The sequence below is a fragment of the Dasypus novemcinctus genome, chromosome 30 (assembly GCF_030445035.2).
Source record: "Dasypus novemcinctus isolate mDasNov1 chromosome 30, mDasNov1.1.hap2, whole genome shotgun sequence".
NCBI classification, from domain to species: domain Eukaryota; kingdom Metazoa; phylum Chordata; class Mammalia; order Cingulata; family Dasypodidae; genus Dasypus; species Dasypus novemcinctus.
In genome coordinates, this window is record NC_080702.1 from 41784028 (window position 1) to 41808123 (window position 24096).

The window sequence follows — 24096 nt, forward strand, 5'->3', positions numbered from 1 at the left end:
ATATGGAAAAGATGAATAAAAAGACGTCATTCCAGGAATTAGATTTCCCTTTCCAGGTCATAATAATATCCAGCACAAACATCCATATGTGTGTGTATATATATATATATATATATATATATATATATATACTTCAGGCTACAGATTCCATTTCAGCTCTGTCTGCTAAATCCTGTGCACAGACTTAAAGCTTTGGCTCTGATTCAGGGAGACATTTCTGTGATGTACCCATTTATTTTCATTTTCCTGCTCCTTCATCTTCCCCTCTCAGCATGGTGATTGACTTATCCTGCCTGCTTCATCAGAATGAAACCCAGTGTATTTAAGGAAGGAGATCTGATTATAGGTTTTTTCCCCCTTTATACATTTATAACATACGATGGGAGCACAAAACCCACCAAGGAAGTCTATATGAAACGGTAAGTGCTTTTGAACTCATTTTCTGCTTGATTATTACAATGAAAACTGCCTAGGCAATTTGCAGGTGGCTTGATCAACATACTCCACGTTATCTGTCCTCTCCATCCCACTTATTATTCACATCCCAGAATGTAATTTATTTTTTCTGTTTCTACTGGAAGTTTTTCTGTGGGAATGAATATTATATTTTTCTTCCTTTTAGTTCATTTCCAGTGCTGGAATCCAAGTGAGACAACCCTCTCCAAAAAACTACAACCTCCTTGCCTTTCCCTCTGCTTCTGCACCACAAGCAGTGGATCAAGTGATATTCTTTAGAAATGCAATCCACTGGTGTTAGAGCTTTGCTAAGTGGTTACAGGAAAATATGTCTGTTCCCCAAACAATGGTTTGCACATTTTTCTTTCCCCATGAGTATAGATGCTAATAATCTTACCAAGATGCCCCAGATACCTGTGTCCCCCATGCATGGACAGACTTCTTAAAACAGGCATCTGACTACTGTTTGAAATATCTCTGTATCATCACCTGTCAGGGTTCCTTCATGCATCCTCCAGCTGCCTGCCAGTCTAGGGATAAGAGATGAATGATTTGTGAGATATTTTCCACTCCAGCTTCATTCTCATTCATGTGGGCATTTAAACTACTTTGCTTTGTAGATTTCTGTGACTGCAAGATCTATATCTGACGGTCTAATTAATGAATTGATGAAATGAAACTTCAAGGGAACACGTTTCAATAAAATTGATTAAAAAATTTCCGGGGATTCCAGCAAATAGTTTCTGCTCACGTGAGAATAAGGAGTTTCACACAATAAAATAATGGGTTAATGCTTTTTTGAAAGTGCCAGATACATATCATTTGCAAGAAGCTGAGCAAAATTTTGACAGGGGATGGAAAGATTAGGAATTTGAGACCTTTTTCTCCTTTGAAAAATTTTGCAACTAAGTTTTCTTTCTTTTTGTTTCTGGATATTTGTCTGCCTATCTTTCATTCTTTAATACTCCTCCAATGCTTCCCTGCTTATTTCCTCTTCATAATTTTCAAAACATATTTGTCCCATTGTTGTCAATGTCTTTGATGTACACACCTAATTCTGAAGGAGGCTGGTGATTGCTGTTTTTCAGTGCAGTTCAATTTGTTTCATTCCGGGACATTTTGACATGAATTTCCTGGTGTAGAAGGCCAGATTTTCTCATGTGTCCCAGCTTGTTTTAAGAACACTTTAATACCGAGGGACAGAGTGGTGTTGTGTCTGACAGAGTAGGAGGCACTAACTGCTTCCCTTCTTACACTCTGCTGGGCAATCAAACCACCTCAGGAAAATATACACCTTGACAGATTTGTTTTTTTTTTTTTTTAATTTTTGTCTGAAAATAAATCCCGATGTGACAGTAATATGCACTTGCAAATATATAAGATTTTTTCACCTGGGAGTCATATTCACTAGTCTCAGCAGGCACAGTGCTCACTGCTCACAAGCTTGGAGGGTGTGATGATTTGCCTTTCAGGATTTTGACCATTTTTTCTATTCATGTACAGGCTTTTTCACCTTTTAAGAATATTTTTCTTATTGGAATTAACAAGAACTTGCTCACTAAAAATTCATTTTATTTTGTTCTTGCTTGTTTTAAATATTTTTCTATAACATATGTTGAAGTAAAAAAGAGCATGAAATTTCACTTAAAGTAAAATTTAGGTGTAATTTCTTTTATTCTGTGTGCCTTTTTGGTCAGGTCTCCCTAGTCTATGGTTTGAAAAATAGATGTGCTAATTTTACTATTTAATTTTTCCTCTGAGACTTGGAAAGATTTTGCCTCAAGTATGAATTAGATAACATCAATTCTATATTCCAAAATTATTTACTTTCACCACTATTCAAACAGGTCATTATTCTTGTACTGTTTTTCAAGACCAGCTAGATAATGCATGGAAGAGTCACTTAAACACAGATTGTTTCTCCATTTTATATTCTGTCCTGGTGCTATATCCATATCTTCGATTCTATTTAAAATATTTTGCCTAATAAAAAATTGCAACTATTGGTTTTTCTGTCATATTCTCCCCTTAGCATTCTCAATTATTTTCACTAATTTCCTGAACTTACCATCCTTCCAGAAAACCTCTTAAGCCATATTAACATTACCTTATAAATATCTCAATGAATTTTTAAAATAGTTTATACTAATATACAAATCATCCAAATTTTCCATTTTAAGCACTGTTAAGTGTACAATACAGTGGTATTAATGATATTCACATTTATTGTGCTGTCATCACCAATATCCATTACCCAAAGGTTTTAATCATCTCTAATAGAAAACCCTCACCCACTAAAAAATAATTCCCTTTCTCCTTCTCATCCTCTGGGCCCTGTAACTTGTAATGTTTAATTGTTTTAACTTTTTTTAAACCAAACAATGTTATTGATGCATATTCATGGAGCATACAATTCATCAAAAATGCACAATCAATGATATTTGGTATAATCACATATTTGTGCATTCATCACTTCAATCATTACTGGACTATTTTCATTAATTCCATCATAATACTACTAAACTTTTATAGCATGTTTGTTTGCAGACCATTGACATAGTTGTGACATTTTTTTAGGAGGTGCCAGGGATTGAACATGAGACCTCATACATGGGAAGCAGGTGCTCAACCATAGAATTAAACCCAGTTCCCTGTTTTTTGATGCTTTTACATTCCTCAATAGATCTTTATGATACTGTTCATTGGTAACAGAGGAATTGATTTATGGGTAAATTTACTGTGAATTTATTGTTAATAAATTTCTTAATAATAATCAATCATGATTATGTTAATTGTTATTATATTAAAATGCATAAATGAAATTGCCCAATATTATACCATTAATAATATTAAAGAATTTATTATTAATTTATTGCTATCATATCTATTTCCCATAAAGCTTTAATAAATTATTGATATTATATTTAAATGCCATTAACAGTTGTATATATTCGGTTGACTACTTCCTTATCAATTACAAACAATTTTCACATTTCCTCTTGGGTTTCCCATTGACCCATCTTACTACCATGAAAAGATTGTGGTTTGCTCCTTTCTTTCCATTCTTATTTGCCTGTTATTTAATCGCTAGCAATTCCAGTAAGGTACAAAGCAATCTTGAAATTAACAGGCCTTATCCTTACCTTGATTTTAAAGGAAATTCTTATTGTTCAGGGATTAATCGAGCAAATTACATCCCATGATACATGAGGCATATGACACTCTGCATCAGCAAACTTGGCTAATGGTTTTGGCTCATTCAGATCTGGAATGGGGAGAGTATCTGCCTGTGCAGATCAGCCCCTGAATGGGGGTGATCCTTCATTACCTCACCCTCAGCCACCTCCAATTTTTACTCAATATCTATCCATATAAGCAGAGTCTAATTTCTGATTTTGAGTGTTTTTTTGTGTGTGTGTTTATTCATATTAAAATACTCTTCTCCTAACAAATATATTCAGTTACATGCTCAATTTTCTTTAATGCTTTATCAACTTCTATGAGTGCATACATTTTAATCATTGCAGAAAAGTGAAGACTGATAGGAAATTATCTAATTTGCTAATAGTCTTTTTTTAAAAGATTGTTTCATATTATTTTCTGCATGTTGTTTTTTTCCCTATGTATTAGAAGAGTTTCCTTCAGGGTAATTCAATGTTTTCCATAGGAGATTTTATTATCCTACTTCCTTGTAAAACGTGATTACAGGACACATTTAAAGAAATAAATGAAAACTTGAAAACCAAAGTATGCAATTAGTTACAAAGATACCAAAGATTACTAAAGATAAGAGCCATAATTAACCATAGGTAAGTATATTTATAGATGGGTGAGGAAAAAATGCATCCTTAGGAATCGAATGGTGCATTCATAATAATAAAATGTTCAAATCTGCACAAAGGAAAAGCAATTATTATAAATACATAAAGATATAGTAGCCTCAAATAAATAAACAATAAAGAGAAACAAGATATAAAATCAGGCATCATAGTGAGAAATTTCAACCTTTCTCTCCCAAATGATAAAATATATCTATTAAATATAAATTATATTTGAAAAAAGTTTACCAAGTTTGTTTTTTTTGAGCACATTTGGAAACCTGTGTCTAATGGTGAAATGTACAGTATGGAATACCTATTACTGTGTTAATCAAGTCTGTAAAAAAGGACTTTTGAAATGAAAGCAGATTTTCATTCTTCTTGGAAATTCTTTTGCTGGGTAATAAAAATGTAAAGAATTTCATTTGTGCCCAGAAATGACTTATTGATTAAGGAAGTGAAACTGCACAAATCAACAATAAAGATGAAAAGAATAAGAGTCATATGAAGGGAATAGAACTGAAGATCTTGGATTAATATTAATGTTAATAGGACTGTAATATTTTTTGTCTTTATTTCTTTAAAATTACATTCAAAAAACCTGAGGTCCCCATATACCCCCCATACCCCTTACCCCACTCCTCCTCCCATGGCAGCAATCTCCTTCATCATCATGAGACATTCACGGCATTTGGTGACTGTCTCTGAGCACTGCTGCACATCATGGTCAATGGTCCACATCAGAGACCACACTCTCCCACAGTCCACCCAGTGGGCCATGGGAGGACATACAATGTGCAGTAACTGTCCCTACAGCATCACCCAGGACAACTCCAAGTCCCAAAAGCGTCTCCACATCTCATCTCTTCGTTCCATTCCCCACACCCAGCAGCCACCATGGTCACTTTCTCCACACCAATGCCACATTTTCTTCGATTAGTAATCACAATGGTTCATGAATGGAATATCAGTAAGTCCATTCTAATCCATATTCTATTCCTCCAAACTGTGGACCTTGGAATCTTTGTATCCACTCCACATCTATATCAAGAAAGGGCTTAGATTCCACATGGATGCTGGATGCAATCTTCCTGCTTTCAGTTGAAGGCACTCTTGGCTCAATGGTGTGGTGGTTGACTTTCTTCAATTCCATGTTAGCTGAGTGGGATAAGTCCAATAAACCAGAGTGTAGGAGCTGAAGTCCGTTGAGGTTCAGGGCCTGGCTATCATATAGTCAGTCTAGAGATTGAAGTCCCCTGTGTATATATTGAACTCCAGCACCAACTATATTTCTGTTAAAAGTAACAGGAGAGGCTTGGGGAAAAGATCACGTCTAATTCCAGCTCCATCACACAGAACCATAAACTCCAAAGTAGGGCCAACTGACATGGCACTGAACTCCATCTGCCATGTCCATAGAACCTGTGGTTCTCTGTAGCTCTCAGAAGAACCAATTACTAGGGTTGTATCTACTTTATCTGTCTCTGTAATATTTTAATAAAGAAATGGTTAAGAGACCTTTTAGACATCATAACACTTTTCCCTTTACAATACTACATTGTTTCCAGTCCTATTAGGTATAGTTAGGCAAAAACTCACACTTCATTATTTTTCTTCTCTCAAATATTCCTGCCTTGCATGATTCTTCCTATACTGTGCTCTGATATTCTTCTCAGTTTGTTGATGTTGGAAGATGGCAGATCCAAAATTTGATGGGGTAGAGCCTTCAGTGAATTCATTGTCATTCTTTTTGTGGACACTTCTCACCATGCAGATGTTATGCCCCTCTGTCTCTCACATCCAATTCTACCTAAGCACTGGAACTGAACTTTTGAAGAGATATAACCTTCAGTTGGAATTACTGTAACTTCAACTTCATGACAATAATACTGTCATTATATAAACCATTTAATAATGTATTAATATGAAAAAAATCATTTTTATTTCCTGATATAAAGAATAAATTAAAAATTCTATATGAATTTCATCACTCATTACACTTTCCTTTGTAAACAGTATCATCTTCCTCCAAGGAAGCAGAATTCAATCATAGCAATCAAATACATTTTTGCTCTTTTTGAATTAGATAAATTTCTAAGGCTTCAGAAGAACTCATCGAGAATGAGACTACTTGTGCTTTCAACCTGAATTTGGGCATTTAATTGAATTTGAAGATAATCATGATTTCAGTCTTCTGCCTTCCACACAGGTTTGAGACCAAGAACTACCAGTATGTTCTGGCCTTGATTTTTGCAATTGAAGAGATCAACAGGAACCCCCATCTTTTACCCAACATTACTTTGGGATTTGATCTGTACAATTCACTACACAGTGAACAGACAACATTGGAGAATCCCATTATTTGGCAATCAGGACTGGACAAGGACCTCCCTAATTACACCTGCAGGAAAGAGACCAAGTCTATAGCAGCCCTTACGGGAACAACGTGGGCAGTTTCTACCCAGATTGGGACACTGCTGGAACTCTACAAAATTCCACAGGTGAACCTCATTAGAGGGAAGATGAATTAATGTTTCCTTTGCTATTTTCAGTGACCTTAAAAGAAAAGGTCAAAAGAGGGAATTGTGTTTACACATTTCTCAAAGGGTACAGCTAGTATACAGAGACATGGTGGGATGTTCACATATCCTTTCCCAGAACATAAGTGAGGTCAGGTGAGTAAGAGACAAAGGAGTTTCCTAGACCCTTGAAACTGATCAATTAATTTCCATTATTCTCTCAGGGATTGGGAGATGATTAGAATATAAAAAGAGCAAGTCTTCCCTTCTTCCTCTTTAAAACATTGTTTAATTTTCATCTGGGCTGAGTTTGTGCTTCTGACTAATTCTCTTTCTCATACTAGCTATTTAATCCTTCTCCTTTAGCTTGCTTATGGCCTTTATGACCCACAACTGAGTGATGATGGACAGTTTTCATCTCTCTATCAGATTACCCCCAAGGACACATCTCTGGCTCTTGGCATGGTCTCACTGATGCTTCATTTTAGTTGGAACTGGGTGGGACTGGTCATCTCAGAAGATAAGAGAGGTGTGAAGTTCCTATGGGACTTGAGAGAAGAGATGGACAAAAAGGGAGTCTGTGCAGGCTTTCTGGAAATGATTCCTGTCACTGAGAGGTCATATTACTCAAAAGACTGGCAATATCATTTACGGATCAGAAAATCAACAGTAAATGTGACTCTCATTTATGGTGACTCTGACTCACTAATGGGACTGAGCTTTTGGAGATGGAATTTCTTAGTAATAGGGAAAGTTTGGATCACAGCCTCACAATGGGATTTTACCACCAGCGAGAGAGACTTTTTACTAGATTCATTCCATGGGGCCCTCATTTTTTCACAGAATATTGGTGAACTGCCTGATTTTAAAACTTTCATGCAGACAGTTAAACCTTCAAAATACCCAGAAGACTTTTACCTCAGGAAATTGTGGTACGTCTCTTTTGATTGCTTGGTTTCTGAATCTGATTGTAACACTCTGGAGAATTGTCCTCCCAATGCCTCCTTGGAGTTGCTGCCTTGGTCGCTGTTTGACAAGGACATGAAAGTAGGAAGTTATAATGTGTATAATGTGGTGTATGCTGTAGCTCAGAGCCTTCATGAAATGCTTTTTCAACGATTAGAAATGCAGTCAGTGGAAAATGGAGATGGACTGGGTGTTTACCCCTGGCAGGTAATACCTCTTCCATTGAACAATATGTGTATTTCAGAACATGCCATAATCATGACTTTCTTGGTGTGGAACATATGCTCAAGTCAAGAAGTTTAGGGTTGTCTCTCCAAAAGAGCAAGAGATTGTTTACTTGTTCACTGTCTAAGAGGTAAACCTAGACCTAGGTAGAAATGGTCATGAACAGGAAGGTGCTGATAGCAGATATGGAAGGAGTTATTAATCAATGCCAATGTTTCATGTTACTAAGGCCCTCAACATTCTGCCCTGCTAATATTTTTAATATAAAATACCTAGACCTCTTCCATTAAACATTTGCATGACAACAGGAACAAACTTGTTTTCGAATTAGTTTTAGGCACTCTGTAAGATACTGCACATCAATCATATCATTTAATTCTGCAACCTCTTCAGGTATTGCTGAACTTACTTGGGGAGAATTCAGTTAGTAATTGAGGGTGCTGAGATTTGATTCTTCTATTAAGGTTTGTTCATATCACACTCTCACAGATTGTTTTGATTTCATTGTATTTGGAATTTTCTACTGAAAATATTTTGTAAATGCTATAACATTTTAGTCCACCTTACGGTTTCTTATTTTTTTTTTTTTTTACTTAATTGAATGTTACTGATAAAGTTGCCTTAGGAAGCAGGGATGACAGAGGATCAGAGATGTTACCACCTTGGTGATCTGTCTTATTCAGTGGGCACAATTGCTCACAGGTGTGTCTCTTATAGCTACATCCATTTCGGAAGAACATCCAATTTAACAATTCTGCTGGTGATCCAGTGAATTTGGATAAGGAAAGGAAATTTGAAGCTAGGTATGACATTCTCAACTTTTGGAATTTTCCAGAAGGTTTTGGACATAAAGTTAAAGTAGGACATTTTAACTCAGATATGCCACGTGATCAACAATTGTCTCTTTCTGAGGAGATGATAGAATGGGCCACAGGATTTTCCGAGGTAGGTAGGCCACAATTACAATACTTAATATTACACAAAAGTAACAAAATCTTGCAATGGATATTTTATTAGTGCAGGTTCTCTAAAGAAAGATAATCAACATGAGATATCTGTAAATAGTAAATGAGTTAATATAGTTCTCTCATGGGACCAAGGGATGAACATGTCCAGATTCTGCAGGCAGTCTGCAAACAGGCATTCCGGTGAAGGTCCCATGAAAGTCCTTGGTGGAGTTTACAGGAGATATTGGCTATTCAAAGAACAGGGAATTTCTCTCCAAATGCTGAAATCACTTTTTATTTTAAGGCACTGAATTGATCGGATAAAACCTTATCCATTGCTGACACCAATCTCCCTGGTTGATTGTACATGTAATCAGTCATCTATGCAGTCAATTCACTGATGACTAAAGTCGATAAGTGTCCTTTATTACAATTAGCCCAATGTTTACTTGATCAAACACTGGCTGTGTTAACACATTGACCTAACCTCCACAGCAGTTGTCTTCCTCCTTCCTGCTAAGTAAGTGTTCACATTATTAGTTTAACCACTTACCTTTACACAAGAAAATTTTTCTCACATACTGTCCACAGGATGGGAAAAGAAAACATTTATTTAAAGATACATTTCTAAATTATTTTATTTCATATCATAAAATAAACCTGACATCTTATCAATAAATTTGATTTAGGCACTTAAAATTTAAAATTGTTGATACCCAATACCCCAAACCATCTAAAGGTTGGAGAAGTAAATACACAGCTGTTAATAACATGTATCTGGTTTTCTTCCCAGACTCCCCACTCTGTATGTAGTAAGAAGTGTTTGCCTGGATTCAGGAAGACTTTTCAAGAAGGAAAAGCAGCATGTTGCTTTCTTTGCACCCCCTGCTCAGAGAATGAGATTTCCAATGACACAGGTAAGTTTTGCCCTCAAAAAGGTCCCCACCTCTCCTTTATATCCCCTGACCACACAAGGTAGTGGAAAGAATCTGGAGGAAAACTACAGAAACAAATTTCTTCTTTCCTTTGTTTAGTAATTTTGTTTTAATAATAAAAATATTTCCCTTTGATATAACACCCTTTCTATGCCCTTAAGTAATTTACTTGAGTCATTGTTGAGACACACTGAAGGCCAAATAGTTTCTGGAAAGACCTTTGTTGACCGCACCAAATTAATATACCTTTCATGCCTCTCTTGGAATTTAACACATGTGATTACAAGTATCTGCTTTCCATCTTGATTGAAAGAATGTTTAGATTATAATTAAGTAATGTGTTTTAACCTTACTCCATTTCTGTGTCTAAAACTGTTCATGACACAGAGCAGATGTTCAGAAAGTTTGGAAATGATTTAGGGAATGTTTAGTTCTATTGCGTCCAACATGAGGATGAAGTAACAAAGTCTTAATGAGGAATTTCTGTTTCTGCTCTCCTCTAGTTCACAGGTAAATGGGAAGGTAAACATAGACTATTTTTGTCCATGTTTCAAATATGCTATAAATATTTGAACAGGGTCCTAGGGACCAGTACTTTCCTTGGGAGGAAGGTTTGATGGAATTCCTCACAGAGGCAGTCACATTAGTATTATGTAAGAAGAGTGGAGGATGTGATAAAATCTTGGCCAAATTATTATATATAAAATAAAATAAAATAAAATAAAGGAAATAATCACTGCACATAATTTTCAGAATTTCAGAGTACCAAAACACAGTTTCTATGTGACAGGATCTCACAGAATATTCGGTATGTGGTTTGAGACATGATGTAGAAAAGAGCTAAATATTCTTTACATAATATAATTAACACGTTTAAATTATATATATTCATATATTAAATTCTAGAATCACTTCTATGGTTGGAAATTTCTAAGTTTTTTTTTGATAATTAATATGTAGTTGAATTTCCTGAAATGTTTACTATTATTTCAGTTATTTGAGACCTGTTGAACTGATGAAATAACATGGAATTTAGTCAATGTGGAAAAAAGGTTCATGTACACATTTTTATATGGTAAGTTTGAATAAATGTTCCATGTGCACATATAAAGGAATAGTCTAACCAAAAATTCATTTCCCAAACATATGGAGATTAAGAAATACACTATTGAGGAAGTGGGGCAAGATGGTGTCTGATTGAATGCACCTTTGTCATCTCTCTTGTAAAAACCTGGATAAGTGGAAACAGAATCCTCCCTGAGGGGGCAGTCTGGTAATTTACAATGCAGCAGGTGTCTGCAAACCATACCTAAAATCAGGAAAACATGAACAAATCCAATGAACAAGCTAAAAACCAGGAAGAGAATCAGAACATTGAACAACCAATTAAACTCTCAAAACATTATAACATGGATCAATTTAATGAAGAGAAGGAAGAGATTAAGGATGTTAAGAAAACACTTGGGGATCATAGAGAACCCATTTTAAACATATGTAAAAAAGATAACAGATATGATGGTGATAAACAGTACCATCCAAGAAATCAAAAATACACGATCAGCAAACAACAGCAGTTTTGAAGAGGCAGAGGAAAGAATTAGTGATGAGGAAGACAGTACATCTGAAATCAAACAAATAGTAGAATTATTGGTAAAAAGAGGGAAAAAAATACAGCGGGGACATAGGGACCTAAATTACAATGCAATATACTCAAACATGCATCCCAGATGAGAAGAGAATGGAAAGGGGACAGAAGGGGTGTAGGAGGAAAAAATGGCTAAAAGCATCACAAACCTATTGAGGGAGATGGATAAACATGTCCAGGAAGCACAACATACCCCAAACAACTTTAATCCCCAAATGCCCACACCAAGACATAATCTTGTCAAATTATCCAATACTCAAGACAAAGAGAAAATACTGAAAACAGTGACAGAAAAAGAACCATCACATACAAGGGAGGCTCCATATGATTAAGTGCTGATTTTTCATCTGAAAACATGGAGGCAAGAAGGGAGTCATATGTCATCCACAAGGCAGTAAAAGGAAAAAATTTCCAACCAAGAATACTCTATTCACCAAGCTAGCTTTCAAAAATGATGGAGAGTCAAAATATTCACAGATAAACAGAAACTAAGAGAGTATGCCAACAAGAAGACTGTCCTTCAAGAGATAACAAAAGGAATTCTCAATGAAGATAGAAAAAAAAACACATGAGAGATAGAGTTGAAGGAGACTGTTAGAACAACTAAGAAGAGAAAAAGAGAGGGAAAAAAAGAACCCAAACATATCACAAAGACAAATGCAAAGAAAATATGTCTAATAAAAGTAATTCCCTGAAAGTTATAACAATGAATGTCAAGGGATTAAACTCATCAGTTAAGAGACACAGATTGGAAAAATGTGTAAGGAAATAAGACATATCTATAAGCTGTCTACAAGAAACACATCTTAGACCCAGGGATTCGAGGACATTAAAAGTGAAAGGCTGGAAAACAATCTTACAGGTAAACAATAACCAAAAATGGGCCATATTAACATCGGACAAGATAGATTTTAATGCAAAACTATCATGAAAGACAAACAAGGACACTACATACTAGTGAAAGGGATAAACTTTCAAGAAGAAATAACTATCATAAACATTTATGCCCATAATTAGAGCACCTTCATATATATGAAACAAACACTGGAAACCCTAAGTGAAAGAATGGATGTCTCTACAATTATAGTCAGGGTTTTAATATACCACTATCACCTTGGACAGAATAACTCAACAGAGAATCAGTAAAGAAACAAAGACCTTGAACAATATATTAAAGGACCTGGACCTAATAGATGTATACAGAGCATTACACCCAAATACAGCAGGATTTATATTATTCTTAAGTGCACATGGATCATTCTCCAAGATACCCTACATGCTCGGACACATTATTAAGATGTCTATACTACCCAAACTTATTGACAAACTCAATGACATCCTAAGAAAAATCAACACAGCAATTTTTTAACACTTGATGTGGTATAATTTTTTTTTAATTTTTTTTATTGACTTTGTAATAATATTACATTAAAAATATATATGTGAGGTCCCATTCAACCCCACCCCCCCACCCCCCCTCTCCCCCCTCCAACAACACTCGTTCCCATCATCATGACACATCCATTGGATTTGGTAAGTACATCTTTGTGCACCTCTGCACCTCATAGACAATGGTTCACATCATGGCCCATACTCTCCTCCATTCCATCCAGTGGGCCCTGTGAGGATTTACAATGTCCGGTGATTACCTCTGAAGCACCATCCAGGGCAGCTCCATGTCCCAAAGACGCCTCCACCTCTCATCTCTTCCTGCCTTTCCCCATACCCATCGTCCACCATGTCCACTTTTCCCAATCCAATACCACCTCTTCTATGTGGACATTGGAATGGTTGTGTCCATTGTACCTCTATGTCAAGAGGAGGCTCAGATTCCACATGGATGCTGGATGCAATCCTCCCATTTTCAGTTGTAATCACTCTAGGCTCCATGGTGTGGTGGTTGTGGTATAATTTTATATTTTCATTCTTCTTTCTTTTTTAATAAATTGTCTTTTTTAAGGATATATAAATAATAAAAAGTTACATTTTTGTCTTTATTTTTTAATATTACATTAAAAAAATATGAGGTCCCCATAACCCCCACCCTCCTTACCCCACTCCTCCCCCCATAACAACAACCTCCTCCATCATCGTGAGACAGTCATTGCATTTGGTGAATACATCTCTGAGCACCACTGCACCTCATGGTCAATGGTCCACACCATAGCCCACACTCTCCCACTGCCCACCCAGGGGGCCATGGGAGGACATATAATGTCTGGTAACTGTCCCTGCAGCAACATCCAGGACAACTCCAACCCTGAAAATGCCCCCACATCATATCTCTTCCTCCCACTCCCTACCCCCCAGCCACCATGACACTTTCTCCACACCAGTGCCATATGTTGTTGATTACTAATCACAATATTTCATGAATAGATTATCAGTAAGTCCAGTCTAAATCATACTCTATTCCTCCATCTTGTGGACCTTAGAATGGTTGTGTCCACTCAACATCTATATCAAGAGGAGGCTTAGATTTCCCATTTTGATGCTGAATGCAATTTTCCTGCTTTCAGTCATAGGCACTCTTGGCTCCCTGGTGTGGTGGTTGACCTTCTTCACCTCCTGGGTAGCTGAGTGGGATAAGTCCAATAAACCAGAGTGTAGGAGTTGCAAGTCTATTGTGGCTCAGGGCACGGCTATCACATGATCAGTCCAGAGATTCAGGTCCCCTGGCTGTACCTTAAATTCCAACACCAACTACAGTTCTGGTAAAAGTAACAGGAGAGGCTTGTGGACAAAGAACTGATGACAATTCTTATGGGCCTGTGTGCCTGAAATTTGAACTAGTCCTAGAGATGCAAGGTGCCCAAGATTTACCTCCTGAGAGCCTCCAAATTGTTCACATGTGGCCACTATCTAAGCAAAACTCAGCATGTAAATTCATTACCTTCCCCCCACCAGGGGACAAGACTACCGGGGATGAGCCTCTGTGGCACAGATGGATTACCACCAATCACTAACTGGTGATGCAACTAGAAAAATGCCTTGAATAAAGGGGGAATGGCAAAGACAAATGAGTATATATGGCTAAGAGTCTTTTAAAAAGTATCAGGAATGATGATGGGAGACTGTGTTGCTGTGGGGGTAGTGGTGGGGTGGGGATGGTGAGGTTGAATGGGACCTCATATTTTTTGAATGTAATATTTTAAAAAAAGAATAAAAAAATTAAAAAAATAAAGGGAAAAGGTAGAGAACAATAAAAAAAAGGGGGAGGGTCCTTAGCAGTCTTGCAGGCTGACGTTTAATTTCATGGGGTATGAAACTGGGAGTCAGACACACTGCTCTTTGGAGTAACAGAGAAGGTTCCAATTCTGGCCTCAGGACCCTCTTTCCTACACTATCCTGAGAGCAGTGAACTGAGTCAGGCTTGTTGAGGATTATTGGCAGGAATCCAGAAAAAGAGTGTGTAAAAAAGACAAACCCATCACTGAAGGAAGCCGCTCTTACCCAGAGCCTGTGATTCCCCAGAACTTCCAAGAGCTGTGCACACATGGAGCCTTGAGGCTGCTCAGCTGGTGTTCTCCACTCTCCTCACCCTCCACCCTTTTCCTGGCATTCACCCCAGAGCAGAGAAGGCTCTTCTCGTCCTTCTTGAGTTGAGGCGAACATCCCTTGTATCTTGAAAGCTCACTACTTATGACTTAAAGTAAAACTTTTGTCTTTAGAAAAATACAAACAAAAAAATAAAAAATAAATAAATAAAATAAAAAAGTGTCAGGAGGTCATCAGATGTGTCATCTTAATACCCACATCATTAGGATCCCAGAGACAGCACAAGCAGATACAATCCCAGTTACAGGTGCTCCTGAGAACTACAGAGAACACAGGTTCTATGATCATGGAAATTGGCTCTGGAGTCCAGCGCCTTATCAGTGGACCGTACTTTGGAATTTGTGTTCCTGTGTATGAAGGAGTTGTACTCAGATATGAACTTTCTACACATGCCTCTTCTGTTCACTTTTACTGAACCTATAGTTGGCCTAGATTTGGTGTTTATCCAGAGGACTTTAATCTCTGGACTGGTTATGTACATGCTGGGCTCTGAGCCTCAGCAGAGTAGCAGTGCCTACTCTCTGGTTTGCTGGACTTGCATATGTCAGCTAACAGGGAGGTGAAGATGGTCAACAACTGTACCAGGGAACTGAGAGTGCCTCCAACTCCAAGCAGGAGAATTACATCCATCAACCATGTGGGATCTAAACCCCATCTCAAGATAGCAGCAGAGAGGACATCACCAACCCAGGGTCCTCAGGTTGGAGCAATAAAATATGGATTAGAGTGAATTTACTAGTATTCTGCTATAGAAGTATTGCATCTAGTAATGGAGGAAACTGTAGCATTGATCTGGGGACAGTGGCCATGGTAGTTCCTGAGGACAGGGAAGGGGGAGAAGAGATAAGAAGTGGTGACATTTTCAGGACTTGGAGTAGTCCATAATGATATTAGAGGGGCATATGCTTGACATTATATATCCTGCCATAACCAACTAAATGGACTGGGGGAGAGTGTAAACTACAATGTAAACTTTAATCCATGCAGTGCAGCAGTGCTCCAAAATGCACTCACCAAATACAATGAATATGCCACAATGATGAAAAATTATGCTGTTGTGGGAGTATTGGGGGAGGTGTTGGATATGTGGGAGCCTTTTATATTTTTTAATGTACCATTTTTTTGAGATATATGTACCTTAAAAAGATATTTTAAGATAAAAATAAAAATTAAAGTAAAGAATTACACGAATAAACCATGGTTTAAAGTAAATAGCACAATAAGATTTATAAAATGTATAAAACTGGAATTTCCACATTTCAAGTTTCAGGTAATGCAGCTAAAGATATCCTCTGAATATAATATATCATCCTAAATTTTATATATGTGTGTGTGTACTATTAGTATATATATTTTAATGTAAAAATCTGAAGTTATAAGTATCACAAATTAAAATAAGAACAGTAGAATAAATATAAAATAAAAGAATATAATAATTATGAAAATAAAATGTAATGAAAGACAAATATGAAAGGATAAAAACTCAAAGCTGTCTAATAAAAGTCAAAACTGATAAATTAGTAGAATAATGAATTAAGAAATATTACATAATAAATGATTTAAAATTGGAAAATATGTACAGAATTTTTAAAATCAGAAATGGATAGTATAAATAAATTCATTCAAGTTTATGTGAAAATTGAAATGAAATTCCCAAATTCCAAAAAAAATAAATATTACCATATACGTCCCAGTAATAAAGGAAAATCTGAAAAGATTCATATCTTGTTAGGATATTAAACCATAGTTTAAAATGAGATATCTTCTCAAAAAGTTTTTATAAGTCTATGACTTTCCTGAGAAATCCAAACAAACTGTCAAGGAAAAAAGAATACTTATCTACTCAAACTTTTCCAGATACTAGGAAAATGTGAAAAAGACTTCACATTTAATTTTATGAGAAGAGTTTAACATTGGTACCAAATTCTGATAAAATTTTTGCAAGAAACCAAATTTACAGATCACTTTTTTTCTTGAGACTAAACTTCTATTTGCTAAAAAGAAAAGCTGCAATCCAAATCCAGCTATATTACATAAAGAAGTTATTGTAATGAAGTTTGTTTTATGCAAAATAATTCAGTAAATGAACCCCCAGAAATGTAGAAACAATCATTTCAAAAAGTTCAGGAAAACATTTAATAAAAATCAGCACTCATTCATTATTTAAAATTAAACAACAAAAATAAGACCAAATTAGAAATAGAAGGGAACAACCAAAGTAGGATAAAATATGTAAAATAAATCTAGCCAGTGAGAAATCATATCTGACATATATAGAATGCTTTTACAAATGCAGAAGACAGACACAAAATACAGTAATAAAAATGGCCTGACTTGTGCACAGGCTCTTCTCAGAAAAACATTTTGAAATGTGCAATGCACAGATGAGCTAGTGTTCAGATTAACTAGGCACCAAGAAATTCCAAACAAAAATCATGGTGAAAAAAACTAAAAACAGGAAAAGGCCTTGGCCCAGTGGTTAGGGCACCTGTCTACCACATGGGAGGTCCATGGTTCAAACCCCAGGCTTCCTTGACCTGTGTGGAGCTGGCCCATGTGCAGTGCTGATGCGCGCAAGGAGTACCGTGCCATGCAGGGGTGTCTCCCGTGTAGGGGAGCCCCATGCGCAAGGAGTGCGCCCATAAGGAGAGCTGCCCAGCACGAAAGAAAGTGCAGCCTGCCCAGGAATGGTGCCGCCCACACTTCCAGTGCCACTTAAGGACAACAGAAACGGACAAAGAAATGAGACGCAGCAAATAGACACAGAAACACAGAGAACAGACAACCGGGGGAGGGGGGGAAATAAATAAATAAATAAATCTTTAAAAAAAAAAAAGAAATACTTTAAAAAAAAAAAGCTAAAAACATTCCTCATAATAGCAAAAATTAAACAACTTCCATGTTAAGGTTCTGACAGAAAAAGGTACACCTGGAATGAATATTGTTTGTTGGAGTTTAAACTGGTGTAACCATTTATAAAACAGGATGGCATTATTTACAAAGATGTTTATATAGTCTATTACCCAGTAATGGAGCATGATATTTGTACTAGATGTACAAAGATGCTCAGAACAGCATTATTGGTAATAACTAAAACCCATAAGCATTTAAACTTCTATCAGCAGTAAAATGTGTAAATAAAATATGATGTATTATTATATTGAAATCTATCCAGCAATATAAGTGAGTAGTTTATACAATTTTAAAAAGACCACTATATTTTAGAAATATAAAATAACAAGTGGTGGAGAGGAGTCATAGAAATTGGAACTCTAGACACCCATTCATGAGAATGTAGTGTAGTTCAGTCCCTGTGGAATGCATTACAGCACATCCTCAAAAATTTAATGATGCAATCACCATATGATCTGGTAATGCACTTCTAGGTTTACATTAAAAGTGAAAAGAGGTTCTCAGAATAGTAATTGTGTACAATGTGTGTAGCAGCATTATTCATAACACCAACATGTGGAAATAATCCAAGTGTCCATCATAGCTAAATTGATAAAATATGGAACTTGCACATCAGAGAATATTATTCGGCCACAAGGAAAAAATGAATTTCTGAGATATGGTGTTACTTGAAAGAAACTTGTAAATATTACACACTTGAAATATGGAAGTTACAAAAACAAAGAGATTGTACTATATTACTTGCAATAGAATTCTAGAAATATCAAATCTCCAGAGTCAAAAGTTTAGTAGAGTTTACTAGGTAATGGGTGCAGAGTGAAGAGAAAATGAATGTTTAGCAGACTAGATGTGTTTGTAAAAAGAAACTGTATTTGCATACTGTGACATAGAAGAATCTCACAAAAATAGTATTGGGTCAAAGTACCCAAGCAGAAGGAATCTAGTTTACATGTCAACAAGTTAGCATTTTTGAAGATGTAGGAGATGTAATTATTTGAATTTAGGAAAGGTGCTTCAGATGGGCTGCGTAACAGAAGAAAAATATAGAGATTATAGCACACAGTTATATGAAGTCAATGCACACAGAGAAACAATGGCTAAAACTACCCAATGTGTTTCTTTTGGGGTCTTGTAAATAAGTTAAAATTACTGAACCTGAGCTGATGACACATTGCTTTTCTCACCAGATATGGACGAGTGTGTGAAGTGTGCAGATCATCAGTATGCAAATAGTGAGAGAAATCACTGCCTTCAAAAAGCTGTAACCTTCCTGGCTTTTGGAGACCCTTTGGGGATGGCTCTGGTCTGCACAGCTCTTTGCTTCTCTTTCCTCACCGCTGTTATTCTTGGGGTCTTTGTGAAGCACAGAGACACTCCAATAGTCAAGGCCAATAACAGGATCCTCAGCTACATCCTGCTCATTTCCCTCATCCTGTGCTTCCTCTGCTCCTTACTCTTCATCAGTCGCCCTAACACAGCCACCTGCATCCTCCAACAAATCACATTTGGAATCGTGTTTACTGTGGCTGTGTCTACTATCTTGGCCAAAACAATCACTGTGGTTCTGGCATTCAAGCTCACTGCTCCCAGGAGAAGGACGAGGCAGTATTTGGTGTCAGGAGCACCTAACTTTGTTATTCCCATTTGCTCCCTGATCCAGATGGCACTCTGTGGCATCTGGCTGGGAACCTCTCCCCCATTTGTTGATAAAGATGCACACTCTGAGCCTGGTTATATCATCATTGAGTGCAATAAGGGCTCACCCACTGCCTTCTACTGTGTCCTGGGATACCTGGGCTGCTTGGCTCTCGGGAGCTTCACTGTAGCTTTCATGGCCAGGAACCTTCCTGACACCTTTAATGAAGCCAAGTTCTTGACCTTCAGCATGTTGGTGTTCTGCAGTGTTTGGGTCACTTTCCTCCCTGTCTACCACAGCACCAAGGGGAAGGTCATGGCAGCTGTGGAGATCTTCTCCATCTTGGCTTCCAGTGCTGGATTACTAGGCTGCATCTTTGCCCCAAAGTGCTATATTATTTTTTTAAAGCCAGATAGGAACACTCACCAGGATTTAAGGTATCAAACACATTCTAGGGGTAATAAGTCTTCTTAATTTTTAACTCATATTTTTCCTATAACAAATAGAGGGCCTGATAAAAATCTACCAAATGCTTGCTTTCAGTTATTAGATAGAAATATAATGTAATTTTCCTTCAGTTATCACATGAATTTCATACAGTTTGTCAGTGTTCAGAAACACATCTCTCAGCCTTCTAAATTACTTTTAATCTAAACTACATAATTTGGTTCCTCAAATACAGAGATGAAAATGGATATTCTGCCTTCATTGTGTGTGTAATTACCAAATTTACACATATTCTCCCATTTTATTTTGCACTTCTGTTTTTTCTAATATACCTGGTAAACACTATCAACATTTCCCTTTTCATCTCTTTATAGTAATCATAATTATCCAATACTATTTATGGAATATTCCTTACTTTCTCCCAGATTGCCATGACCATATTTTAATTATAATAAATTCCTATGTATAAATAACTCCTTCTTCTGCACTTCCTAATGTCTTTATTTGACTTTTTCCCTCTTAAACAAACATCATAATATGTACAAAACGATGACGCCTTTTATTTTATAGTTGATAGTACATTTCCCTCCTTACTGTATCATTTCAGGACTTGTTGGAGAGAATATCCTCAACATGTCTATGCCACTCAAAAACCTGTCTGTCAGAAATGCTAGTTGTTGGAAAGATGATCTAAAAGAGAAGGGATTTCTCTTCCCCTTTCTAGGTTCTCTATAGAGTCCAGGTCTGATCACACAGGACATGCTGGACGTTTATGTGCTGATCATTATCTTCTGAAATGCAGTGTGTTTAATATTTTACTCTGATTTCAATAAAAATTCATGAAAAATCCTTACACTTGTTATTATTATTTCTTGTTGTTTCTTTCTTTTTTTTTTTTTTGGTCTTTATTTTTTAAAATGTTACCTTAAAAAAAATAAGAAATTTCCAAATAACTCCCACCCCTCTCATCTCATTCCTCCCATATCACCAACCACTTCCATGACCATGGCACATTCATTGCATTTGTTGAATACATTTTTAGTTGTATTATGAAGTACTGTGTTTATTTTACAGTTCAGAGTCTTATTTAAAATTAGGGGTCCTCCTTAAGAGTTTATTTTAAATTTGATGTCTAAGAATATCTGATATTTTTTCTGAGAAAATAATATGTTCTTCTTTTCTGACAATTAAGAATTGAGATATTTACTAATATCAAGTAACTCAGAATCAAATTTGATTTTCAGCCTTATAAGTAGATCAAACATTTTGAATCATTCTCCAACATATCATGTTGAATTTCTCTTGCTCTTTTTTAAGCCATGCATGTAAATTTTGTTGGAAAGAATGGATGAAAGAATGGAGGAAAGGAAGAAAGAGAAAATTAGATAGGAAGAGAGAGAAGAAGGAAAGGAGGAAGGAAGGAAGGAAGGAAGGAAGGAAGGAAGGAAGGAAGGAAGGAAGGAAGGAAGGAAGGAAGGAAGGAAGGAAGGAAGGAAGGAAGGAAGGAAGGAAGGAAGGAAATCAAATTCTTTTTTGGAGATGCAGCTTTCTGCCCAGTGGAAATACAGTTATAATAATGATGTTTATGATCCTTCAGTCTTACTCAGATTGTTCATCTTGAAAGATTCTTTTTCAACATGTGTTTCTCTGAGATTTTGCATAAATTCAATGGACCTATTTTATAAGCCAAGGCCCTCTTGGTCTTTGAAAATTCACTTAATCTCCTAAACCTTGGTACAATTCCACCTATCTTGGTTATCTAGTATTAAGTGCTATGTGGATCAAACAAATTGATGACTGCCTTTTGAAGTGAGGTTCTTTGAAAAAGTCTTAGTGGTTAATTTTTCCAATTTACATATATAATGATTTATGAGAAAAATGCAACCTAGAGGATGGAGGAAGTGCACTAATTTAATTAAGTACTGTGCTGGATATTTGTTCGCCCTTCTGCATCCATTCTCCAGTCTTCTCCTTCAGAAAATGGGAATGGAGACAATAACATAAGTAAGGAGGAATGATGTTGAAACCTATGGCTATTTTTGCTTAGTTTGTTTCATTTGGCCATTGGAAATGACTTTAAAAGTTATAATAAAATATTGCTAGATTTGGATTGGAAATATATTGAAGCTATCGATAAATTTAAGGGAAAACATATTTTTGCAACAGTAAGTTTTCTCTTTCAGGATTTTTTCTATCTCTTTCTATCTCTCCTCTGCTCATCACCATTCATTGATAATTAATGTATATATATGTACTTTGCCTATATATTTACATATAAGGATAACAAATTGTCTCTTCATATTTATTCCTAGGAACTTTTTAGTTGTTCCAGCTAATATAAAGGTTTTTATTCCCTCTGCAACATTTTCAAAGGTTATTTATGTTGTATACAAAAAGTATTATTTCTCTTACATCTTTGTTCATATATGCTTGTAGGCAACTTCAACATTTCTTTTCTTTCCAATTATTTTTCCCTCTTATTTCTTTATCTGTTTATATTACTAATACAATGTGTAATCTTATAAAGTTGCTCATGGGATTCCATCTACTTCTCATGTCTTAAGTGTGAAATTTGCCAAAGCTTTCATGATCACTTATGGTGTTTGTAGCATATTGTTTTTATCATAACCATTTTAAGATTAAAACTATTTCTTTCACTTCTAGATTTTTCAGAGTTTTATAATGATTTGGACAATATATTTATTGACCTTTTTCACAGTGCATTTTTTTCTTTACCTGTTAACTTTTAAAAATTCATTAATAAAGTTAAATATGAATTATTGGGAAAAACCTTATTGGGCCTTGCTCTGCTGATCTTTTGTTAGACTGTTCGAAGTAAATCTGCATAAAGAGTTATTGCTTGCATATAAAATGATATTAGCCTATAAATTTTCTTTCTAGTGCAATGCTTACTGGATTCTTAAGTGTACAAATGAAAGGAAACATATTTGTTAAATAAAAGGGTGCAAAGAGTGAAAGGATAGAGGGATGGATGAATGGAGAGACAGAGTCAAATGGGAAAAGATGGAAGGATATGATGAATCAATGAATGGAGGGAAAGAAGGAAAGAGAGAGGAATGGACAAAGGCAACATAGAGGAATAGAAGTAGATTAGGACAATGGAGGAAGAGAAAGACTGAATGAAATCAGAGAGATAAGACTGAAGAGGTGAGCAAATAGAGGAAGGAGAGACAGAATATCTAAATTAAAATGAGTCTTACTTTTGACTAGATATAAAGATAGACCCAGTGAGGCACTCATAAATTCTATCATAATTAATAAAAATCACCACATACCTTGGATATCTTTTGGTTTGCAAACAACAACAAAAAATTAATTTTGCTTAAGCAGAAGTATGAAGTTGATTGCATTTATCTATGAATCTATGAATTATCATATCCTCTCCATGAATCTTTAAATATACTTCCTCCCATTGCTCAGTTTTGGTCACACACACATTTTTGACCTATGGACTTCACCAGATGGAAGGGAATATTCTAATAGTTTAAGCCAAAAGAGCTAATGGCAGAGGTGTAGGTCAGTTTGATAACACTAAAGCACATATATTCTGCACAATGAGGAAAAAAAAGCAATTCACTCAAAAACTGAGGTTTTAGAATTAGAATAATGCTCACATCAATATTGTGAAGTATTCAAAAATTGTTCAAAACATATATATTATTTCATTTTAAAATTCCAACCATGGGTTTAATACCATAATGTTAATTGAACTGAAATGTTTTTGAACAACATGTTTGTATGTATCATATTATATCACATACACAAAGGAAAGAAATGGGCTGTGATATTAATAACAAATCCTCACTGCAATAAGAGCTAAAGCAAAACAGACTACTTTATAAATTGAAAAGTATACAAAGTCTAGGAGAAAATATTCTCAATACGTATACCTGAAAAAATACCTGATGGATTAAAATATGCTGAATACCTACAAACAGCATAAATCAGAAATGGATGGAAAAACCATGAAAATTTCAGAAAATATGATACACAAATGGCCAATAATACTT

General features: G+C 35.8%; 1 pseudogene; it reads left to right on the forward strand.

Annotated features, from left to right (window-relative positions):
- The first annotated feature begins 306 nt into the window (after positions 1-306).
- LOC131276845 (vomeronasal type-2 receptor 116-like) lies at positions 307-20092 on the forward strand (annotated as a pseudogene).
- Positions 20093-24096: the final 4004 nt, after the last annotated feature.